This window comes from Phalacrocorax carbo, chromosome Z, assembly GCF_963921805.1.
Source record: "Phalacrocorax carbo chromosome Z, bPhaCar2.1, whole genome shotgun sequence".
In the NCBI taxonomy this organism is placed as follows: domain Eukaryota; kingdom Metazoa; phylum Chordata; class Aves; order Suliformes; family Phalacrocoracidae; genus Phalacrocorax; species Phalacrocorax carbo.
In genome coordinates, this window is record NC_087548.1 from 77,025,103 (window position 1) to 77,048,264 (window position 23,162).

A 23,162-nucleotide genomic window follows, 5' to 3' on the forward strand; every position below is an offset into this window, starting at 1 on the left:
TACTTGATTCAAAATAGGGACTTCATCTGACTTTTTTATCAGTCCTTCAGAGTATGGAAGACTGGTGTACTGGCTGGTTTGCAAGGCTGTAAGAAGCCCAAATAATATCACAGCAGACACATTATGAAATCTCACATTCCCAGGCCTTAAGAAAATAATTTTTCACAGTGTTAATGCTGTAAACACTCTGAGGCAGGAAGATGCTTTGGAACATGTTTTGTGTGTTTCATGCAGCCAAGGTGGACTTCTACATATTGTATAAACACAAATAGTCATCATCACAAATATGACAATAATTTTTTTTAGAGTCACAATAGCAATTCACAGATACTACTGCATTAGGCAGTATATACACAGGGCCTAACAAGATGCTCTTTGCCAAAAAGTTTTTATTAGAAGCACAAGACACAGGGCAACACACTGCTAGAGCTAAAATCCTGTATCCTATATCTATACCTATTTCAACATATCCTACATTAAATTCCATCTTTCAATCTAATAACACAAGTCTTATAAACCAAAGAAAGAGGCAGAAAAGTTTCTTGAAAGAGCACAGATACCTGTTCCATCACATGTAATGCTAATATATCATGTGTACAAAAAGCACAGATATCAGTCTGGTCATCTGCCAAGCTAAGACATCATACGTCCTCTCTTTGCCCTTTAATCCCTTCCAGTTACATCCTCACCAGAAGTGCTAAATGAGCCCTAGAAAAACACTTCGTTGGTATTTCTGTGTTTTGTTTTCACTTGCTGCAACTCTATTCAATTTTGTACTCAAAAGCTGAAACTTGAACTTCTGGAAAAACAAGTTGTTTTCTTTTACAAGCTTGTTTATCAAATATGGATGTTCCTTTCTTCCATCTGAGTTAACATGTTGAATTAATATACAGCAGGCAGACTGTCTCCAGGGATGATTATTGAAATCCCATGTTTCTAGGCTCCCAGAGACATTCAGCTCATGGTATCTCCCAACTACAGGTAGTCACACACCAGTCCTACTCTCACCCTGATCAGCAGGACTGGTGCAACCTTAAATATAGTTCTTGTGCTTCAGGCCACAGCAGAAATCTAGTTTTGCTGAATTGTTCTGCGGTGGCAAAGTTACGCAGCCATAGAGTTGAGTATTTCTCCTCAATGGATATTAAACTATAGCATCACATTTTATCTACTATCAGACTTTGTTCAGGGATTTTCTGTCAACGGGTGCTGAGAAAAGCTACTTCTCCTGGTCTCATCTCACAAGTACCTTAACCTTTTGATTTTTTTATTTTACCTGGTTGCTTTTACTTCTTCCTCTTGAAATAAAATGCCCTTTTTATGCCTTTTCTATGGTGTTCTCCCACAGGGTGCACAATCAATCACAAACCTTTGATCAGTTTGATTTTAAAAAGAAAGGTGTGATGTCAAGATTGTTGTAGCAGTTTCTCTGGGGGACACAAAATCGGGGTGGGGGAGATTTGCTTTTAAGGTATTTGTCTTCTGAAACATCTGCTACATGTATTGAGGCCCTGCGTCCCAGGAATTGACTGAACATCACCTGCTGATGGGAAGTAGGTATTTGTTTCGGGTTTTTTTTTGCTTTGCTGCTGTGCACAGCCCTTACTCTTTTTTCATTAAACTGCCTTTATCTTGACCTCCAAGTTTTTAATCTTATTTTCTACCCCGTTGTGAAGATGGGGAGTGAGAGAGCAGCTTGGTGGGGCCCCGGGTGGCCAGCCAAGGTCAACCACCATATTAGTGCAAATAATTAACTTCTATTTACATCCGTATTTTTGATAAAGCAACCTGAACAGACAGTATTATCATTATAGAGGCACACATGCAAACACACTATGCATTGGCCATCTTCATGCCACACCTAAGAGTTAGTTTAGACTTTGTTAACTACTCAGTTAGGGCTCAGGCTTAATTGGACTAGGTACGAATTGACAAGATTCAGAGCTGATTCATGCTGATCTTGATTCAAGCTTGTTGGTGCTTTAGGACCAGACTTGGAGCTTCCCTCTGCAAACTGCAGAGGCTGAGCCTTTGAGGTATCCTGCTTCAGCGTGTGCCTGACCCTCATCCTGGATTGTGAGTGTGGCAGTTTTGGGCTTTCACCTAGCCCTGGTCAGGCACCTTTTGAGAATCAGAGATACCTGAAAGCAGTGGGACACATTCCCTTCCACAGCCTTGTCTTCAGCAACTGCCCTTCCTCAACCATTTCTACCAAGCTAAACTGGCTGGTTTAGCTAGGTTTAGGGTGATCTTTGGTCTTGCCCAAAGGCCAGCAACTAGGCTTAATCATAAGCCCCCCCAAAATCAGGGTCTTGTACATTCATACACTGCAGGTTAACCCCCTAGCTTCATACCATTTCCCTACAAATACACCAAACCAGGATTCACCTATTCTTGCATTATGTCATAAGGTGGGGCTTTTGGGGAGTTTGTTGTTGTTGTTGTTGTTTTTTATGAAACTGTATGCTTCATGAATTAAGAGGTAACATGATTCTACTAGGCAAAATTCCTCAGGAGTATTTGCTATAAATAAAGATGTCAACCTTTATAAAAGCAGCAAACACATATATTCAGACAAATGCTACTCCACCTGAAACCTAATTGTTATGTCCAAATTACAGCTTAGTTTGTTGACATTTTCCACTAAATTGTTTCTCTACAATTTTTGCACTTCACGTGAGCCAAAGAAACACACGTAATATGCAAAGTCAATAATTAATTGTTTGACTAATTAAAGACTGCAAAGTCTAATCAATGTATGATGATAGCCCAGCTGCAATGCTATTAACTTATAGCTGAAATAATCCAGTTATTAAAGTTCATTGATCATAACGATAAAATTAGAATCGATACACACAAACTTTCAAGTACCTACCCCTTTCTCACCCTGTCATGCTCACCCTTCTGCTCCTAAGATCCGACATCAATCTGGGGATGTCTCATCAGCCTAAGTTGACACATCAGCATCCCGAGTCCTTTGCTAAGAGGAGTATGACATCGGGGGGGGGGGTGGGGGGTGGGGTGGTTCTTCCTTCTCGCTCCTGCATCCACATAGATTCATCTTTGTATGGTTGCTGACACAGTTCTCTTGATCTTCAGTGATTCACAGTTCCACCTAATATCCAAATTTACTATATATCATTTGCTGTATACGTGGTTTTTGTTTTCTCTCTTATCCAAAACACTAGCTTTACCCACTTCCCAAGACCATAATAGCTCAATGACGAGGAGCCAATCATTGGTGAGCTGTCTGTAGCCATGGGCATTTAATATCCTCCTACACCAACAGTTGCAAGGCCTTTGCTATCGTCCAATGCCTGTAACTCTTCTATACTGCTAAACCAAATTAGACAACAGTCATCCAACTGTTAAGCAACCTATGTTTCAACTAAACAAACTGAAATAAAGCACCAAGTAGATGACATAAATCCAACTGATAAATTCCAACTGATAAACAGATAAAATCCAACTGATTCATTCCAACTGATTAGGTTCAGTGTCTGGCCTTAAGAAAGTAGTCTAAAAAGATTTGCAAATTTCAGCTTGAGAGTCACAGTGCTCGATTCTTTCTGCTGCCTTCTATACAGTATGTGCAAGCAATTTTTTCAACTTCTTTGCAAAAAAAACCCCTATTTCTTTTGTTCTATACCTGCCCCAAACCTGACTCTCTCCTCCCTTTGTTTTGATTTGAGATCAAAGCACCCATATTTTCTAGACAAGGAAGTAAGAACCGGCGGCGATTATGGGCTGCAAGTGTGAGCACTTCTTCGCTTTACTGCAGGCACTGAGCCGCAGTCAGGAATTAAAGGCAGGGAAGCGGTGCCCTGGGAAATGAGAATGGTTAGGGATGACCCAGAGTCTCCTACAGTGCCCTACCAGCCCGTGGTCCACGTTGCCATAAACTCTGTAGCTGATGTTACTAAGAGTAAGAGTATAAAAGAGGTGACTATAAGAAAAAATAAATAGCCAGAAAGTTAATTTTGTCCATATGGTAAACAATGAATCTCTAATATTATAGACCTTACATTTCCAGCTAATATCTGTAGGTGGTTTTCCTTTGAAATCAATAGGTCTGTTTGAATCAAGTTACCGGTATGAGTGAGTTTGTTTTGTGACCTAATTAAGAAGACCTAATTCTCTGGTAAATGCAGAAGTTTGTGAGGATTTTGCTACGAGTCCGTTGACTGCTTTTTCCTTTTTCCTTTTTGTGGCTATTCGACAACAAAAATTTTATACCATTCGGTTTGAATGTAATTAAAATGCTAGTATATTTCACGTACCCTTTCTGGTATCAGAGCAAAACCTTAAGCCTGCACAGCAGAACACCTTTTTAGATCGAGGGCCTTGTTTCCAAATGTGCTGAAAAATTGGCAGAAATCAGAACTTCCCAATGTGAGCAGGTGGAGGCTTACCACTTTTGAAAAGCAACTCCTAAAGGTTTAAATATCAGATTGGCATGTTCCTGGGCTGCAAATAACCGCTGAATAGCTCCACGTGCACATAAATGAATGCACACCTTACAGGCATTTACAAGTGGAAATAACTACAGACTGACCGCACGGGTTGAAGTCTTCAGGGGCAGAAGGCCAAGCTGCATAACTTTATTCCCCAACGTTTTTCTCTTCTCTTTTTTCTTCTTCTTGTTTTGCTTTGCTGTGCTTTGGTAACACTCGTGAAATTCATCACGGGAATGGTTTCTCTCAGCTTACTGCTTTCCCTTTTTCTCCTTTGCAAACAGTACCACTGACAGCTTTAAATTTTTTTTTTTGTAACAATTGAAAATGCTGACTAGCCCAAACGATGCCCCCTAACAGGCCTCAGCAGAAAGTCACCATCTCCAAGGCAACTCTTTGTTTAAAATTACATTTTGATGCGCCTCTTTCAGACATTGTTTTAAAATCTGTTGTGAACAATCCCTGAACATATATGATGGTTTTCCAGATTGTGGCAGTTTGTCGTGGATTTTGCTGTGACTGCCTGACCAAAGTAGGAAAAAATACCTTATCAGCATCTTCCACTGTTATTCTCCCTCTGCAGGGCAACTTTCAGCCTTTAGAGTGAATGGTATTCTCGTCTTTCATTCTCATGGAGAGATTTGTTGGCTCATTTCCTTTCCTCAGCCTGCACTCATGTTATCACTGTAATCTTGCGGTTATGGTGAGAAACATGTACACAACGTTACTATTTGTGTTTTGCCAGATACCTGATTATCTAGCAATGTCCTCGGGTGCCCGTTATTAGCGATAAATCTAGCTGAATCACACGCCATTCTTGTGACAGTGACATGAATATTGCCCCAAAGCCTCATATTCTTCTTACTGCTTTTTCCTGGCAGTCATATGGAAGATTTTTACCTCAGTCGTAATCAAGTCCATTTCTAAGGTATTCCAACTGTGTATCCACTGGCATCTCTCTGCCGTTTGAGAAATAGTCGACAAATACATTTTTCCTGTGTAAAGGGAATATTGAGTGGCCAGTTTCAGGGGTATCGTAAGCATTAGTTAGTTCTGAAATATCCATGGAAGGCAGAAGTTATTTTCTCACATCTTCCTTTGCCTTTGCTTCTGTGGAAAATCCATGTGATTATTTTAGATGAATGTTTATTGCTTGTTTTAAGCAGGATTTATGCTTACAGATCCGCTGATCCAAACTCAGTTTTATTTCCGCTTTGTCCTACTAAGAATGTCTGAGCAGTTCAGTACTCCTACATGGCCACAGTTATTCCTGGCACAAAGTTCTGGAGGAAGCATACTTGTGGGAAAATTTCTGTGAGACGGTAAAGGTAAGTATGAGATTTGCCCTCACCACCAGGAGGCTTGAAAAAAAACATTGAAAGAGTTCCACCTCAACCTATTAAGTTTTCATTATCTTGATTGTGGAGTTGTCAGTGAATTGTATGTGGTTTTTTTCCTTTTTCGATACCCAACAGAATCCTCATACTTAAAGGAGATTTTTATATCGTCCATGAAGGTATGTGAGTCTAGCTATTGCTATCAAGATTTTCCTTTGCTTTCAGCCTATTACAAGCATTAGGAGTCATGGCTGTGTTAAGAGAATGTAAAATGAGAAGTGGAACGAGTAATGGGTAAACCAGCCAAAGTCATATAAACTGGTACTTCTGTATCTGCCTGGCACAGAAATTCTGAGTGTTAATGTGTGAGTTTGTTTCCCTTTGGGAAGAGGAGCTGTTGAGCCTAGATCCGTGACACTTCTACCTCCAGGTGGCGGTTGCACAAATAACTCCAGAAAAGCAAGAAGGTGATCAAACTGTAAAGTGTATTTGAATGTTTTCAATATACTGGGAATGTTTACTGGGAAAGTACTGGGTTTCCGTCTGCTACTGGTGATGGACTAGTAGTGGAAGTGAACTCTGGGTTTTCAGGTTGCCCATTTTTTAAAACTCTGTTATTCAAGAAATCGCCCACTGACCACAGCACCCATGTGTCTTAGAAAAGACCCAGAACTGATGTCAGCGAAGAGGTTCTCCTCAAGAAGTTTCAGATCTGACATGAGACAGGATGAAACTCCACTGAAACGAAACAAACTTGATCTCTAATCTGAAATACTTGATGTGGTTTCTTCAGAAATCTTGTATGAGAAGCAAGGGTCTGGTGACTTTTCCTTCCTCATGTGGGAATTCAGAGCCCAACATTTTTTTTCCTTGTTTTTTCATTATCAAGTTAAAATATGTTGATTAGTGGTTTAAAAATTCAGATTTTGTTGCACAAAATCTCTAACAGGACTGCAGATCTCCGCATGAGAATAATAGACCTAAACCCAGAACAGCTGCAGTGCAGCTGTAATTTTTTCCCCAGCTTTTTACCAGCTCCGGACATAAGAGGAAAGACATGAAAGAACAACGTCCATCATCGGGAAAAAAAAAATCTTTAATATCTTTTTTTTTTTAGTATGTCTCTTATTATGACTACATGATCTAGCGGGAAATGAAAGTATTTGTTAGCTTTTTTCTATAATCAAACCAGCCCATGTTATTGCTTGCAGTTATAAAGTTTTTAGTAAACATTTTCTTTCAGAACACTAGTAATTCTTCTCCAAGCAATCCTAAAGGAGTTTTCATTGACCAATGAATTTACTGTCTTATGGTTATCACAGAGTCACAGGTTGGAAGGGACCTCAGGGATCATCTAGTCCAACCTTTCTAGGAAGAGCAGAGTCTAAACAAGATGGCCCAGCACCCTGTCCAGACGACTCCTGAAGGTGTCCAGCGTGGCCGAGTCAACCGCTTCCCTGGGGAGATTATTCCAATGGTTGACTGTCCTCAGTGTGAAAATTTTCCCTCTGGTGTATATTTAGTTGCGTGTTACTGGGAACATTGAATGTCCTTGAACCATAATGATATTCAACTAGATCCAATTATATTGCTATGACATTAAGAGATAACTTTAAAACCAGACTCTTTTGAGATAAATTGAACGTTTTGCAGCTGTTACACTTTGAAAAGCTGAGCTGAGGTGCTGTGAACATCCACTGTGCTCATTGCAGTGTCTACCTGAGATGGCTTTAAAGTAGACTCTCGTTGCCTGAATGGGTAGATTTATACCAACAGCAACCTGCATCATTTAGCCCGTGTTTTCATTTAAACATAGAGTAGTATTTGTTTTGCATGAACCTCTAAAGGACAGGTCTAATTGAAACCCCCGTCTATGTTAGCGTAATGTGGCCGCAGTTCAACGAATTTATTGAGCAAAGTTAGCAGCGGCGACAGCTGCTTGCTAATGCCAAATGAATGCCATTACTCCAGGCATGGTTTACTGCAGCCACTGACCACTGTTACCAGACAGAAACCGAAAGAGACTTAGGGATGTTTCACCACTGTCTACCCAGTGCAAACCTCAGTGCACGGAACGTGTGAAATAGCCTGAGAAAAATGGGAAATTTGTAACTCACATGCTTCAATCTCCTTTTTCTTCCTTATACACCTTATCCAAATGTTGTTGAGCTTGAAGAATCCTTTTAAATGCACAAGAGTTAACAAAAATGGAGTCAGATTTTGGAAATAAGAAATCTTTGAACCTTACTAAGTGATGATTTCTTCGTCTTCCTAAAAAAAAAAAAAAAAAAAAGAAAAGGCATGTATATGGAGAATTGCTATGTTTATATATTGCTGTGTCTATAGCTGAGCAAGGCATGTCTATAATATTCTGTAAAATGCGCAAATACTTAATTTTCCTCCCATTAGCTAGTGCTTGTGGATGATGCAATTGCCTTATATAAAGCCCAGCATTTGAAATGTGCATACCTTTCCTTAAAATACTAATGCAGAATAATATGTTGTGGGAGGGGTAGGATTTATTGAGGAGATGGTAAGGCGGTGGCTGCAGAGTTTTCCAATGGTTATTAATAGGCTCTTTTGTGGCATCCATTACCATACTAAGAGAATATGTCATGCAGTCATGCCCTCATTCTTCACTTTTCTGAAGGTAAACAGATGGGAACTGAGATGCACAGATGAAAAGACTAAAAACCCAAGGTCAGAACTGGATTTCTGTACCAGAGGCAGTACTAAAAGCTAGATCTGTGGAGTCCTAGTCTGTTGTTTTAAGTCAAGCTCATCTATCCTTTTCTGTAAGGCAAAGCAATTAATGAATTATTCACCAAATAAGTTAATAACGATAGTTTAAATCACGACACAGGGAGACAGAGGAAATTATTATGCTAGCACGGCAAAGCACACTTCCCTAGAAAAGGCATCGTATCACTCAGTGGAGAAAAATTTCAACTACAAATCCCACTTTCATTTGTTCAGTTGTCTAAGTGTAATAAATAACCAATATGGGAAAATGTCCCACCAAGGGGCCACTGCAATCACTCTCCTGAGAAGATTCTCCACCACTTTTGAGTTATGAGAAAAATAGTTCTGAATCATCCGCAAAATGAAACTTCCCATACCTTGGTCGTAAAGAATGAAAAGTTAAAGTTAAAAGGAGATTGTAGCTAGGCATTCAACTCCTACTCTGCGATACACTGCGGAGGGATGTCTACCTAAGCCAAAAGCAATTTTTTTGCACCTAACTGCTGCCAGATGACGATTGTCTAGGCTGAGGGTATTCTGCAGAATGCTGCTCTCAAGCACGTGCTTAAGCTGAGAGGCACCAAGTCCAGGTGCTCGGAAGGAGATCATTCGAATTCATTTACTCTCTTGGTGTAGAAAGTATGTTTGCCTTTTGGGTTGAGAAGGTCTGTTTAATGCAAGATGTATGAGTCTAATTCTTTGCCTCTCTTTTTCAGGTAATCCTAGGCAAACCACTGGGAAACCACTTCCTCCTTCGACACTTGTGTTCACATTTGAGTAAGTGGGAAAGTGGAAAGGTTCCTTTGTTCATCCCTACCAGGGCCCATCTCCCTTCCTATGGTGTCTTTTTATAATACTGTTTTTTGAAGAGTAAACTCAATCAAAATGTGATTGTAGAATGCTGCTGTGGTAGAGGCATGGTCAAATTCAGGTACCTTTTATGGCAGGACAAATGACAGATAAGAGTCATGAATCTACCTCTTCCATTATGCAACATACCTTAAAACCCTAAAAACCCATTATGTAAATTGGGCTAGTATATTAATGAGAAATGTTTTGAAAACCATCAACTGCTTAAGAAAAGCATCTTTTCATTTCAGGCACCAGAATTTATATGATGTGCATATCTGTTTAAGCTTAGTAATTGACAGCGGTTCCTCTGAACCCACCAGGGGTTTCTTACTCACCATGTAAAATCTATCATGACGCTAATCTTTACAGCATCAGATGCAAAGTACTTGTCATTCATCTTCTGGATCCAGCCTCCATTAATGCTATCGATGAAGTCAGTATTTCTCAGATTAGATACAAACTTGCAGTTCTGAGTGCTGATGGTTCTCCCAAATTTCATTATACTCTGGACTCTTGGACAATTTTGCTTCAAACAGTTGCTTTGGGACCACGAAATTTTTCTCTTTCCTCAAAGAATTGTGGACATCCTTGGAACTGCCTTGAGTCACTCTTGTGGCCTCCAGGTTATAGGCTGGGCAGCTACGACGCAGCATCTCCTTGACGTGCAATTTGTTTCTGTACAGCTGCCATGTTTCACGGAAGGAGTGGTTGCATTTCAGAGAATGATGACCCAAGCTTTTTAGGTACTATTTTAGTGTTTACTGGACACCTGATTTCTTCTCCTTGCTCACATCTTGTTGCTAATTTCTATAGAGACCCTCAGTTCCCTGATAAATGCACGCAAAATTTAAGTGTAAGATAGTTACGAGTTTGCAGTTACCTCGTCAGCTGACAGGCAATCTCAGATACAGTCTTGTCTCACTATCTACTGAGGCTCATTTTGCCATGTCTACACAACCTTCAAATTTAACAATCCACTTCCAGCCTGTTTCTAAAATGGTATTTTAGTTTATTCATCTTTCATATATGAACTTCATTGTTGTCGCGTTTGCAGGTTCTCATTTCTTCAGTTGCTGTCAGACGCTTGTACTCTATACGAAAACCTCAGGTGTCAGCTCTGAACTACAGTGTGTTTAGCATGTCAAGCAACGGTAGTAAAAGGCAAACAGAAATGCTGAAAGATTTTTTAGTAGCCTTAATAAATGTGTTGGCTGCGTCTTCGTTAACTAAAATAACGAGTAATTACAGTGATATTTTGATCCGGTTCTGCCACGCTGCCCGAACTGGGCAAACCACTGTAAAGCCATTTACTTCAAAGGCAACGCTTCTGATTCTTCTGAATTCTCCTGCAGCCAGAAACGGCTGAAGGTAGGAAAAACATGCCTATAATGCAATTTTCTGTAAACCTTTCACCAGGCAAACGCATTGGTGAAGAGAATGACTCAAGCCGGAATTAAGAGTAAAACATGATCTTCATGGAAGCCTAATTCCAAATAATGAGCAAATTCACCTGATCCTACATGTATGATGATGACTAAGTACATATGAGTTTTAGCTGCCCTCATCTACCAGATCAGTCACAGTAAACCTCCTTTGCATGCCCAAACGGCAAGTAAACATATTAGCTCAGGCCATCATGCAGGTCATAAAGTTAAGGTACACATACAGGAATGAGTCACAAGACTTCACCTGGTTCTTTTTATTCAGATTGGAACAGTGCTAACGGAGTGTGCCGGTTTGGCTGGGGCAGAGTTAACTTCCTTCACAGTAGTTTGTATGGTGCTATGTTTTGGATCTGTGACCAAAACAGTGTCGATAACACACCAACGTTTTAGCTGTTGCTGAGCAACGCTTGCACAGTGTCAGGGCCTTCTCTGGGTCTCCCCCTGCCCCACCAGTGAGTAGGGAGGGGTTGGGAGGGGACACAGCTGGAACAGCTCTCCCCAGCTGACCAAAGCGATATCCCACACCGTATGGCGTGGTATTCAGCAATGAAAGCTGGGGGAAGAAGGAGGAAGGGGGACGCTGGCAGTGGTGGTGCTTGTCTTCCTAAGTAACGGCTGCGCATGAGGGAGCCCCGCTTTCCTGGAGATGGCTGCATGCCTGCCTGCTGACAGAACTGGCGAGTGAATTCCTTGTTCTGCTTTGCTCATGTGCACAGCTTTTGCTTGACCTCTTAAACTGTCTCTGTCTCAACCCGCAAGTTGTCATGCTTTTGCCCTTCCAATTCTCCTCCCCACCCCAGCAGGGGGGAGCGAGCAAGCGGCTGGCTGGGGCTGAGCTGCCTACCAGGGTTGAACCACAACACACAGACTCTGAGAATTGCACAACAGCACTTCTTTGCATCTCTCTGAGGCTGGTATTTACAGGATTTTTAGAGGTATAAGCTCAGGATCTCACTCAAGACATTCCACAACCTGATCAGTGATCAAAATCCTGGATTATTACTGAAGTGAAATGTCAGCAACGCCCTGTTGAGAAAATAACCTTTCCCTTTTCTTCATTTCCTTTATTTTCTAGCACGTAACAGCGTAACTCATGTGACAACCTGTGAAAAGCATCCAAAATCCAAACGGCAGTCTTCAATGAATCGCAGGGTTACTGAACGCAAACCGACCAGTCAGCATCACCTCTGTGCCCAGTAGGATTATGGAGTAGACCCTCCTGGAAGATCTAGTGGAACATGCAGAAGACAAGGAGGTGATCAGAGGCAGCCAACATGGCTTCACCAATGGCAAATCATGCCTGACTAATGTAGTGCTCCTCTACGATGGAGTGACTGCACCAGTGGAAAAGGGAGAAAGCTACCAGTGTCACCTACCTGGACCCTTGTAAGGCCTTTGACATGCTCCCCCCCCAACATTCTTGCAGACACATTGGCGGGATATGGCATTGATGAATGGACTAGCAGGTGGATAAGGAATTGGCTGGATGGCTGCATCGGGAGAGTTACAGTCAGTGGCTCAATGTCCAAGTGGAGGTCAGTAACATGATCTATGATGCTGTGAAGGAGGCATAAGAAAATAAAGAGCACTCAGGACTTGCTGGATGAGGTTAGCAGGAGCTACTCTTTTCAAGCATGAAGCATTGATTTAGAAATTGATTTATGATTTTGTCCTCAGCTTTCCAAATCACAGAATTTCTTCAGGTTGGAGATTTACACTCTGCTAGTGTAAACGGATTGGCAACGTCAGTATTTGAAAACGTAAAATCCAGTCTCTCACATTCCGTAGAGGTGACTGCCCTGACCTGGTACCGGACCTCCACTTGCAACACCTAAACTTGTACAACTGGGTGTTGAAAATCTGGCTTTCATTCCTTCTCCTCATTTCTCCTAAATGATGTCAATTTTCTCTAACTAAGCTCTGGTTGTTAACTTCAGTTGTCTCTTACCGGCTTAACAGAGGAAAACTAAAGCCCCCAAAAAATGCATGGTTCATTGTCCTGCTCTTACGTGGCTCCCTGCTCATCCTGAATGCGGAAGCGCATAGCTGGATGTCACTTACTCTGCGACTATGGAGCCTGAGACTGACAAAAAAGAACCATGCAAAAGACAGATTACGGTCAACCTCTGACTAGCATCAATACTGATGTTCATCTCAAAATGAAAAGGGCTAATTGAATTTGTTTGAAAAGTACGGAATTACTCAACTTTGGGGTGACATGGGTGACTACATCTGTCAGAGCCACCTCAAGGCCTCGTGGAAGTGTTAGTTCTCCCGCAAAGAGGTCCCACGCTGTGTAACACTGCAGCAGCACTGGAAGACCCAGGCTGAGGTTCTTCCACCCAAACTTAAGCATTTACTTGGATTTTCCTGAATATTTTGATGCTGCAACAAAGTCCCCTTTTTCCTCCAGATGAAGCCTATTTCTGAGGGAACTAGTGTGTTTTCGATCACAAGGAGCACTGGTGAAAAATACCTGGTCTGTTCCAGCACGACGTTGAAGTTCTGAAGTGAAACATTGGTGCTGGTGGATGGGCGAAGCATGAGAGTCTTTGCCCTCAAATACGTGCCTTCTTATGAGAGCCAGCAGAAGGAAGAAGGAAGGTCAGTATCACTGCAAAGCTACGCTTTGGAGTGTGCTGCCGTTCACCTCTTTTCCTGCCTGTGGCGTTTTCCTGGGGCGAGGGCGAGGGCTACCGCTCGAGATGCTCCCTTGCTCCCATTCTGCATCTCACCTGTGTGAGGCTCTTCGCCAGCGGAGCTCCTCTCCAGCATGCTGGGAGCACTTGCTTGCCACCCAGGGTCTTGGGGGGTGGGTGAATCGTGTCTGCAGGTGGCTCAGCCCCATCTAACAGGGTGACCACGGGGGCTCACAGCAGCCCACTTTATCAGCTAAGCCGACACAGGGTCAGCTGCCAGGAGCGCGCGGCAGGACAGCGAATGCCGGTTCAGTTACTGTGCCTGCTGCTTGCTGCAAATAGGTCTCAAGGCTACAGATTTTCCAGTGTATCCCATAGGCTAACCTTCTCTGTGTTTGGAATTACCTGTGGTAGGGATTTCGGAGAAACACCCAAAACAAAAAGATGACGTGCTAAATGCCATTACTTTTTTCCTTCTCTCTTTGGCTGCTGCTAGTAATTTCTTCCTGCTCTCCAACAAAAGGATCACCCAAAGTGCAAACCGAATGCGTCTGAAAAGAGTTTACAAAGTTTTAAAGGGCAACACATATATGTATTTTCTTTCTGGCTCTGGGGTTTTTGTTTGTTTATTTGATTGGTTTGGTTTTGTTGGTTTTTTCCATTCATTTTAAACATACCTGCAAGGTCCATATGTATTCTCAGGGTTCGTCGGAACGGTGCTTCTGGTATTACCTCCTTCTCCTACCCCTAATTTGCTGTACCTTCCCCTTCCCTCCCTCCTTTTGTAATACTCATTTTTACATTAATGCACAGGCCTTTTTTCCCTCTGATTAAACGAACTCGAATCGGACTTCACGTTTCCCCTGACTCTACGTCAGCAAACTGTACATTTTTCACTAATGCGTTAGGCAGAAATTGTGTTAGGCATGATGAGTGTTTTCCTCTACTTGCTTGAGAAACGCCCGGTCAACCTTTCACCCATTGCTCCTCTATAAGAATCACCCTGGCGCTTTTCCAGAACCTGTTCCCCACCGTCACTGGACAGTTCCCTGAAGTCCACTGGACACTGAAAAGCAGATATATGATTGCCTTTTCAAAGTGTATTTCAAATGTTTTGTCAAAGAAATAATTTGAACAGCACTAAAATATGGGGACTATTTTTAAATGCCCAGCATCTGTGGTAAAAATACTCTCTTTTTGGATTGTTCTACAGCGCAGGAGGTTTCCGAGGACAGGCTCATAGTGATGTTTCTGTGGCTGTCAACTTTTTCACTCCTTTCCCCATATTCTTTCTGTGCAACACCTGCCTTTCTCTTTGTTTTCACTTTTGTTTTGAATAAGCAACATCGTGAAGGATCGCACTGAATAGGGGAGTGCAAGGACTTTCAATAATTTCATGCTCAACCCCACCTCCTCCAACCAAAACCCTTAATCAAAGGCTCTGGGAGCCAACGGGCCTGACCCTCCAAGTCTTGCGTTGTTTCTTGCAGGAAATGGACATTCTCAGTCACGGTTTGTTTCACGCAGATAACACCGGCACTTAACTTTTGGTATGGATTGAAAATTTACTTTCACCAAACTGCTCTGCTTACCTATTCTGGTGTCTTTCATTGCAAGTATAGCTTCACTTTTCCTGAAAGCTTGGTAATACGAATTAACAGTGCTCAGATTTTTTTTCCCATTTCCATTTCTTGGTTGTTTTTTTTTTTTTTATTTTAAGATGGAAGTATCACCAAAACAATTAAAACAATAAAAACCAAATTTCTGCTCTATTGTTAGGGAAAAGCTCCCTTTCCCCCACAGTAATGCTACACAGGGCATACAAAGAAAACAAGACACCTCTTCTGACAACGGACAGCAGCCGGGGGAAGGAAAGGCGGGGGGCGCCAGGAGACCCGACAGGAGCCCGCAGCCCGCGGGACAGCGGCTGAGGGGACCCGGGCGGGGCCGGGGCCGGGACCGGGACCTACGGCGGCCGAGCCGCGCCCCCAGGGCCCCTGGAGAGCGTTGCCGACCAGGGCGGACAAACAGGGCGCGGCAGCTCTTCCGGCTCGACCAGGGAGCGATGGGACCCACCCCGCAGAAGGCCATGGCCTCTCTGAGCGCTGCACCCACCACGACTGACGCACCTTTGCAGGCAGAGCTCCCAAGGGAACAGGCCGCTACCCCGGTGTCGGTGTCGGGCTGCAGCAGGGCGTGCCCTTCTCGTGCCGGTACCGGACACGCTTCCCCTTTCAGGCAGACAGCACACGTGATGCAGAGGATTCCCTCTCCTCTCTCTACCTGGCTGAACCCGGTGACTTAAGGGATAGGGGGCAACAGCAAAAAGCTCCTGCCCCAGGGCAGCAGGTGCATCTCCTCCGTCACCGCCCCACCTTCCCGGGTGCCCGTGCATAATAGGTACGAGGCTCTGCGAGTGGAACCGGACAATGGTGCATCTAGCTTGGAGGTGTCGCCAAGGTTAAGCCTGCCTATGCCCTACATCAAAACCGCTTCCATAAAGTAAAAAAGGCTGACCCTTGTCATAAGAGACTCTCTTCTGCGGGGAAGAGAAGGTCTGATATGCCAACCTGATCTGCTTCTTAGGGGAGTCTGCTGCCCCCCTGGGGCCCGGGTTAAGGACTATGACTTCATACCCTGGTACAGCCCTTGGGTTATTAGCCATTATTGCTTTTTCATGTAGCCTTTGTTGCACTCTTGCTCACCTCAGTAGAACACAGCTGTGGCTTTCCACAGAAACCACCAGAGGATGTGTTTCTGCACAGAAGGAGGTATGGGGTGCAACTATACCGAGGTCATAGTGAGCAGAAAAGGCTGGCAGGAGAGCAGAGCCCCAAGACATGAGGGCAGAAGGTGAGGAGTGGATGAGGCCAGGCCTGGGCTACTGAGCGATGTGGCACAGGCAGGGCCTGGCGACCTCCCCACAGCAGAAAAGGGCTGAACAGCTGTACCCTCTCCACCAGACCCCATGGACCTCGGGCTGCAGCAGAGTCATGAGGGGAAGGTGTGCACAGCACCAGGAAAAAGAGAACGCATCACAGGTGGCAACAGCAATGCCAGCTGCGCTGCTTGTAATGGGGGACTAAGACTTCTCCTGCAGTTTTCATAGCTCAATTTTCTTCTTTCAAACTTAGGCTACTGACAAGTGCCTCCAAGTCCCCTTGGGGCAAGCACATGCCCCAGCTGCTGGACCAGCCCCGCTTTCGCTGGCTTCGGAGGCACCCTAATGCTGCCGGCGGCATGGCCTCTTCTGGGCTGAAGAGGCCTGGGAGCCACTGGCCTTTCTCTTTGGGGGGCGTCAAGAGGAACGCCAACTTCGAGGCGCTGCCGGAGGATTGGCGAGCGCGGGTGAAAAGGAGGAAAACCGCGTCGAGCACATGAGGCACGCCGTGCTCTTTTTTCTTTCCGTTCCTCACGTGAGCGGTGCCTGCCCCAAACGGGAGCGAAGGGGCTGCTGCTGCAGCCCTGGGCAGAGGGACCTGCCACTGCTGCTGCCTCACCCAGCTCCTCCTGGGGCCGCTCCTGCTCAGCAGGGACGGGCTCAGATCGGGGGCAGCTGGGAACCCCGTGGAGGGCAGCCTGGGTTGGTCCTCATCATCAGAGCTTGCAGGGCTGCTGGAGGAGGCCAGGCTGGAGCTGGGAGTCTTTTGCTGGGAGCTGCCGGAGCTGGAGCAGCTGGAGCTGGAGCTGGAGGCGCTGGAGCTGCTGGAGCTGGAGCTGGCTGCAGGGCTGTTGTCCTCCTCCCCAACAGCATGGAGCGCAGCAGCCTCTGTGAGAATCTATGAGATTCACCCTGGTGCTTTTTCAGAACCTCTTCCGGTGCCGTGGCTGCAGCAGGATTTCCTGTGAGAGGAGCCGCTGCCAACATGGGCCTGGGGCTCTGGAGAGTCCTTGGCCGATGGTGAAGCATGGGATCAGGGAAAGGCACCAGGAGAAGGGGAGAAAGCATCACCAGAGAGACTCTGTCAGCGAAAAAGGAATTTATTTCCTTTTATTTCAGTTATTGGCAGCTGGAGCCCTGCTAGTGCTGCCGGCGGGGTGGCCTCTTGCAGGGCTGGGGAGAGTCCTGGGGGCTGGGAGCCCTCCTCTTCCGGGGGTGCCAGGGCTGCCCACGTGAGCGATCCCTGCCCTGACCAGGAGCAGAGGGGCTGCGGCTGCAGCCCTGGGCAGAGGGACCTGCCACCGCCACCTCCTCACCCAGCTCCTCCTGGGGCTGCTCCCGCTCGGGAGAGATGAGCACAGATCGGGGGCAGCTGGGACCCCCACGGTGGGCAGCCTCCAGTGAGCCGCGCTGGTCCTCATCATCAGAGCTTGCAGGGCTGCTGGAGGAGAAGGCCAGGCTGGAGTCAGGAGACTTCTGCTGGGAGCTGGAGCTGCTGGAGCTGCTGGAGCTGGAGCTGCCGGAGCTGGAGCTGCTGGAGCTGGAGCTGGCCACAGGGCTGTTGTCCTCCTCCCTGGCAGCATGGCAGCGCAGCAGCCTCTGGGCCCCCTCCCTGCACTGGCACACAATGATGCTGATGACGCCGTGGATCACCTGTGCTGTGTATTCCTCGAGGCAGTCTTGTAGCCTCTGGACCATGGCCTCCCCATTTGGACCATAGACGCACAGGGCGTGCAGGATGGTGCTCTCTGCATTCCTTGCCAGCCACCATCGGGACCCATATATTGCCTGCAGCTCCTGGCGCAGCCAGGGCAGCACAGGATCAAGGAGACGCTCTTGTCTTTGAAAAAGCTGGGCCCAGACCTCGGGCAGGAGGCCACCCACGGCCTCTGGCCCTGCAGCCCCCTGCTCAGCAGCGGACACTGTCAACTGTGGAGATGATGGAGGGGATGCCACAGGGAGACTGGGGCTGTTTTCCCTCTCTGACCCTGCAGCCCCCTGCTCAGCAGGGGACAGTGTCAACTGTGGAGATGATGGAGGGGATGCCACACGGAGATGGGGACTGTTTTCCGCTGGGTGGCCGGGAGCTCCTCCTGCTGGACTGCTGGCATGTGGCAACTCTTCTGTGTGGACGACACACTGCAGATAGTCGTCTTCTGCCTGCACAGAAAACCTGATACTCTCTATCGGTCTTCTGCAGAGGGGGCACTCTGGTTTCCTCTCTGTCCAGCGCAGGATGCAGCCCAGGCAGAATTGGTGGCGACAAGGCATGGCATAAGCAATGTCATCTCGAGCATCACGGCAGATGGGGCAGCTCCACGCTGCCTCCGTGGCCATGTCCGTGCTCCGCAGGGGGCTGGGGAGAGCTGAGGATGAGCTGCTGCTACGCCTTGCTGGCACTGGCGCTGCCGAAGGTTGTCGCACACTGCAAAAGGGAGAGCGGCCATAGTCACTGGCTGTCCCGCAGAGGGCAGGAAGAAACGTCCAGGCTCCTCGAGAAGGACTCCCTCCTGGCTCCCTGAGCCCCACGGCCACCCTGGGGGGATGTTTCCCTACACAGCTCACCTCTGGTGCTTCTAGCGTGTTCCACAGTGCCCGGCTGCCTGAAGCAGGCAGGGCTGGGGAAACACAGGGTATGGCTCCGGGACGGGCACCGAGAGCTGCCGACGGCAGCCCCCAAAGCACCACCCAGCACCAGGAGAAGCCTCGCTCCACCCTCCAGGCCTCGCAGGCACGCTCGGCAGGAGTCCAGGCACGAGCCAGGCTGGGGCAGGCCCCGCCGGCGCCCAGATATAAGCAGCGAGGGACGTGAGGTCACAGTCCATTGCTCACTGATGTCAGAATCCACTGCCAGGTGACGGCACCCTGCCCCACACGGCGACGTCACAATGGGCCGTCCACCCCCGCGGCACTACTGCCTCTGCATGCACATCTGGGGCCATGGCAGCACCACTTTCCCCTCCCTCTCCTCACCTGCGCATTCCTTTCGCCATTGGTGTTTCGTGGCAGTCCCCAAGGCCTTGGCTGTGTCTTCTCTTCAGACCCTTCAGATGCCCTTGTACTTCACATTCTCCAGGCCAGCCTCCTACCCAAATAAACAACTCAGCCCTAAGCACTGTTTTTCCCCATTGGTCCCACTTGGCTCCATCGAGTCCCAGGTTTGCACAGCATGCTTTAGGCAACGTCAAACTTAAATGATGTTACAGCGATAGTTGCCCTGGTGCCCTTCTCCTTGCAAGACTCCGCGTCCCTGCGTGTCTCTAGTGCTCCCCTCCAGTTAATCTGTGCGTTTGAGCCATCTCTCGGGCAACTCCCCTTCACCAATGGTGAAATCCAGCCATTCCTCACAGTGCTGTTTCAATCTTTCACAGCCTTCTTGCAACACCATGTGCAGCCATTTCAGATGTTCAGCAACCAGCCAGCCTGCATCCTGGTTATTGGTCTGCAGCCATAAATCCTTTCACTCAGATCTCGTTGCTGGAACATAAAGGAGTGCTCCTATCCTTAACGCTCAGGGGAAGAAAAGTGGGTATCAGGGAAAAGTAGAGAATACAAATGGATTAGATTAGATGGGATGGACTAGTAGATGGATAAGGAACTGGTGGAACGGCCGCCTCCAAAGAGGTACAGTCAACGGCTCAAGGCCCACATGGACATCAGTAAGGAGTGGTGGGGTGTCCCTCAAGGGTCCATCCTGGGACCAAGACTGTGGAGTATCACAGGATCACAGACTGCTAGGGGTTGGAAGGGACCTCTGGAGATCATCTTGTCCAACCCCCCTGCTTGAGCAGGCACACCTAGAGCAGGGGGCACAGGACTGCGTGCAGGCAGGTTTGGAAGATATCCAGAGAAGCGTTGGGGCAGAAGAGGCAGCAAGAGCTGCCCGGCTGTGCAAGTCCGAGGCCCCGGCTGAAGGCTTGGGTGCATCAGCCACTCTCCCAGTTTTGTATCACAGGGAAGATCTTCCTTCAGGACACAGCGAGTGGCATTGAGTGCGAGTTTGCAGGTGGCACCGAGCAGAGTGCTTGGAATTTGGAGTTTATTTTTGACAGTAGAGTCCAGCTCCCGCGGCACCCGAGGGGGTGAGATTCCCGTCTTGTTGCCTGCTGCCGGTGCTCTTCCCTTGCAGAGCGTGCATCTCTCCCGGGGCAATGCCGGGACCGGCAGCTCTGTGAGGCTGCCCAGTGCGCTGGCGCCTGCACACCCCTGCGGCCTGCTTTTCTGGATGGCTCCTTGCTGGCCTGTCTGGGGGGAGCTGTAGCCTTCTGGGGCCTCCTTGATGTTGTGGTGCTGGGGCTTGCGCTGACGGCACCTTTGCTCCTTGCTGAGGGGACGGCCTCCTCTTGCCCCTAAAGCCCCTAAAGGCAGACCCGGCTCATCCTGAATGCGGAAGCGCATAGCTGGATGTCACTTTCTCTGGGACTATTGAGCCTGAGACTGACAAAAAAGAACCATGCAAAAGACAGATTACGGTCAACCTCTGACTAGCATCAATACTGATGTTCATCTCAAAATGAAAAGGGCTAATTGAATTTGTTTGAAAAGTACGGAATTACTCAACTTTGGGGTGACATGGGTGACTACATCTGTCAGAGCCACCTCAAGGCCTCGTGGAAGTGTTAGTTCTCCCGCAAAGAGGTCCCACGCTGTGTAACACTGCAGCAGCACTGGAAGACCCAGGCTAAGGTTCTTCCACCCAAACTTAAGCATTTACTTGGATTTTCCTGAATATTTTGATGCTGCAACAAAGTCCCCTTTTTCCTCCAGATGAAGCCTATTTCTGAGGGAACTAGTGTGTTTTCGATCACAAGGAGCACTGGTGAAAAATACTTGGTCTGTTCCAGTACGACGTTGAAGTTCTGAAGTGAAACATTGGTGCTGGTGGATGGGCAAAGCATGAGAGTCTTTGCCCTCAAATACGTGCCTTCTTATGAGAGCCAGCAGAAGGAACAAGGAAGGTCAGTATCACTGCAAAGCTACGCTTTGGAGTGTGCTGCCGTTCACCTCTTTTCCTGCCCTTGGCGTTTTCCTGGGGCGAGGGCGAGGGCTACCGCTCGAGATGCTCCCTTGCTCCCATTCTGCATCTCACCTGTGTGAGGCTCTTCGCCAGCGGAGCTCCTCTCCAGCATGCTGGGAGCACTTGCTTGCCACCCAGGGTCTTGGGGGGTGGGTGAATCGTGTCTGCAGGTGGCTCAGCCCCATCTAACAGGGTGACCACGGGGGCTCACAGCAGCCCACTTTATCAGCTAAGCCGACACAGGGTCAGCTGCCAGGAGCGCGCGGCAGGACAGCGAATGCCGGTTCAGTTACTGTGCCTGCTGCTTGCTGCAAATAGGTCTCAAGGCTACAGATTTTCCAGTGTATCCCATAGGCTAACCTTCTCTGTGTTTGGAATTACCTGTGGTAGGGATTTCGGAGAAACACCCAAAACAAAAAGATGACGTGCTAAATGCCATTACTTTTTTCCTTCTCTCTTTGGCTGCTGCTAGTAATTTCTTCCTGCTCTCCAACAAAAGGATCACCCAAAGTGCAAACCGAATGCGTCTGAAAAGAGTTTACAAAGTTTTAAAGGGCAACACATATATGTATTTTCTTTCTGGCTCTGGGGTTTTTGTTTGTTTATTTGATTGGTTTGGTTTTGTTGGTTTTTTCCATTCATTTTAAACATACCTGCAAGGTCCATATGTATTCTCAGGGTTCGTCGGAACGGTGCTTCTGGTATTACCTCCTTCTCCTACCCCTAATTTGCTGTACCTTCCCCTTCCCTCCCTCCTTTTGTAATACTCATTTTTACATTAATGCACAGGCCTTTTTTCCCTCTGATTAAACGAACTCGAATCGGACTTCACGTTTCCCCTGACTCTACGTCAGCAAACTGTACATTTTTCACTAATGCGTTAGGCAGAAATTGTGTTAGGCATGATGAGTGTTTTCCTCTACTTGCTTGAGAAACGCCCGGTCAACCTTTCACCCATTGCTCCTCTATAAGAATCACCCTGGCGCTTTTCCAGAACCTGTTCCCCACCGTCACTGGACAGTTCCCTGAAGTCCACTGGACACTGAAAAGCAGATATATGATTGCCTTTTCAAAGTGTATTTCAAATGTTTTGTCAAAGAAATAATTTGAACAGCACTAAAATATGGGGACTATTTTTAAATGCCCAGCATCTGTGGTAAAAATACTCTCTTTTTGGATTGTTCTACAGCGCAGGAGGTTTCCGAGGACAGGCTCATAGTGATGTTTCTGTGGCTGTCAACTTTTTCACTCCTTTCCCCATATTCTTTCTGTGCAACACCTGCCTTTCTCTTTGTTTTCACTTTTGTTTTAAATAAGCAACATCGTGAAGGATCGCACTGAATAGGGGAGTGCAAGGACTTTCAATAATTTCATGCTCAACCCCACCTCCTCCAACCAAAACCCTTAATCAAAGGCTCTGGGAGCCAACGGGCCTGACCCTCCAAGTCTTGCGTTGTTTCTTGCAGGAAATGGACATTCTCAGTCACGGTTTGTTTCACGCAGATAACACCGGCACTTAACTTTTGGTATGGACTGAAAATTTACTTTCACCAAACCGCTCTGCTTAACTATTCTGGTGTCTTTCATTGCAAGTATAGCTTCACTTTTCCTGAAAGCTTGGTAATACGAATTAACAGTGCTCAGATTTTTTTTCCCATTTCCATTTCTTGGTTGTTTTTTTTTTTTTATTTTAAGATGGAAGTATCACCAAAACAATTAAGACAATAAAAACCAAATTTCTGCTCTATTGTTAGGGAAAAGCTCCCTTTCCCCCACAGTAATGCTACACAGGGCA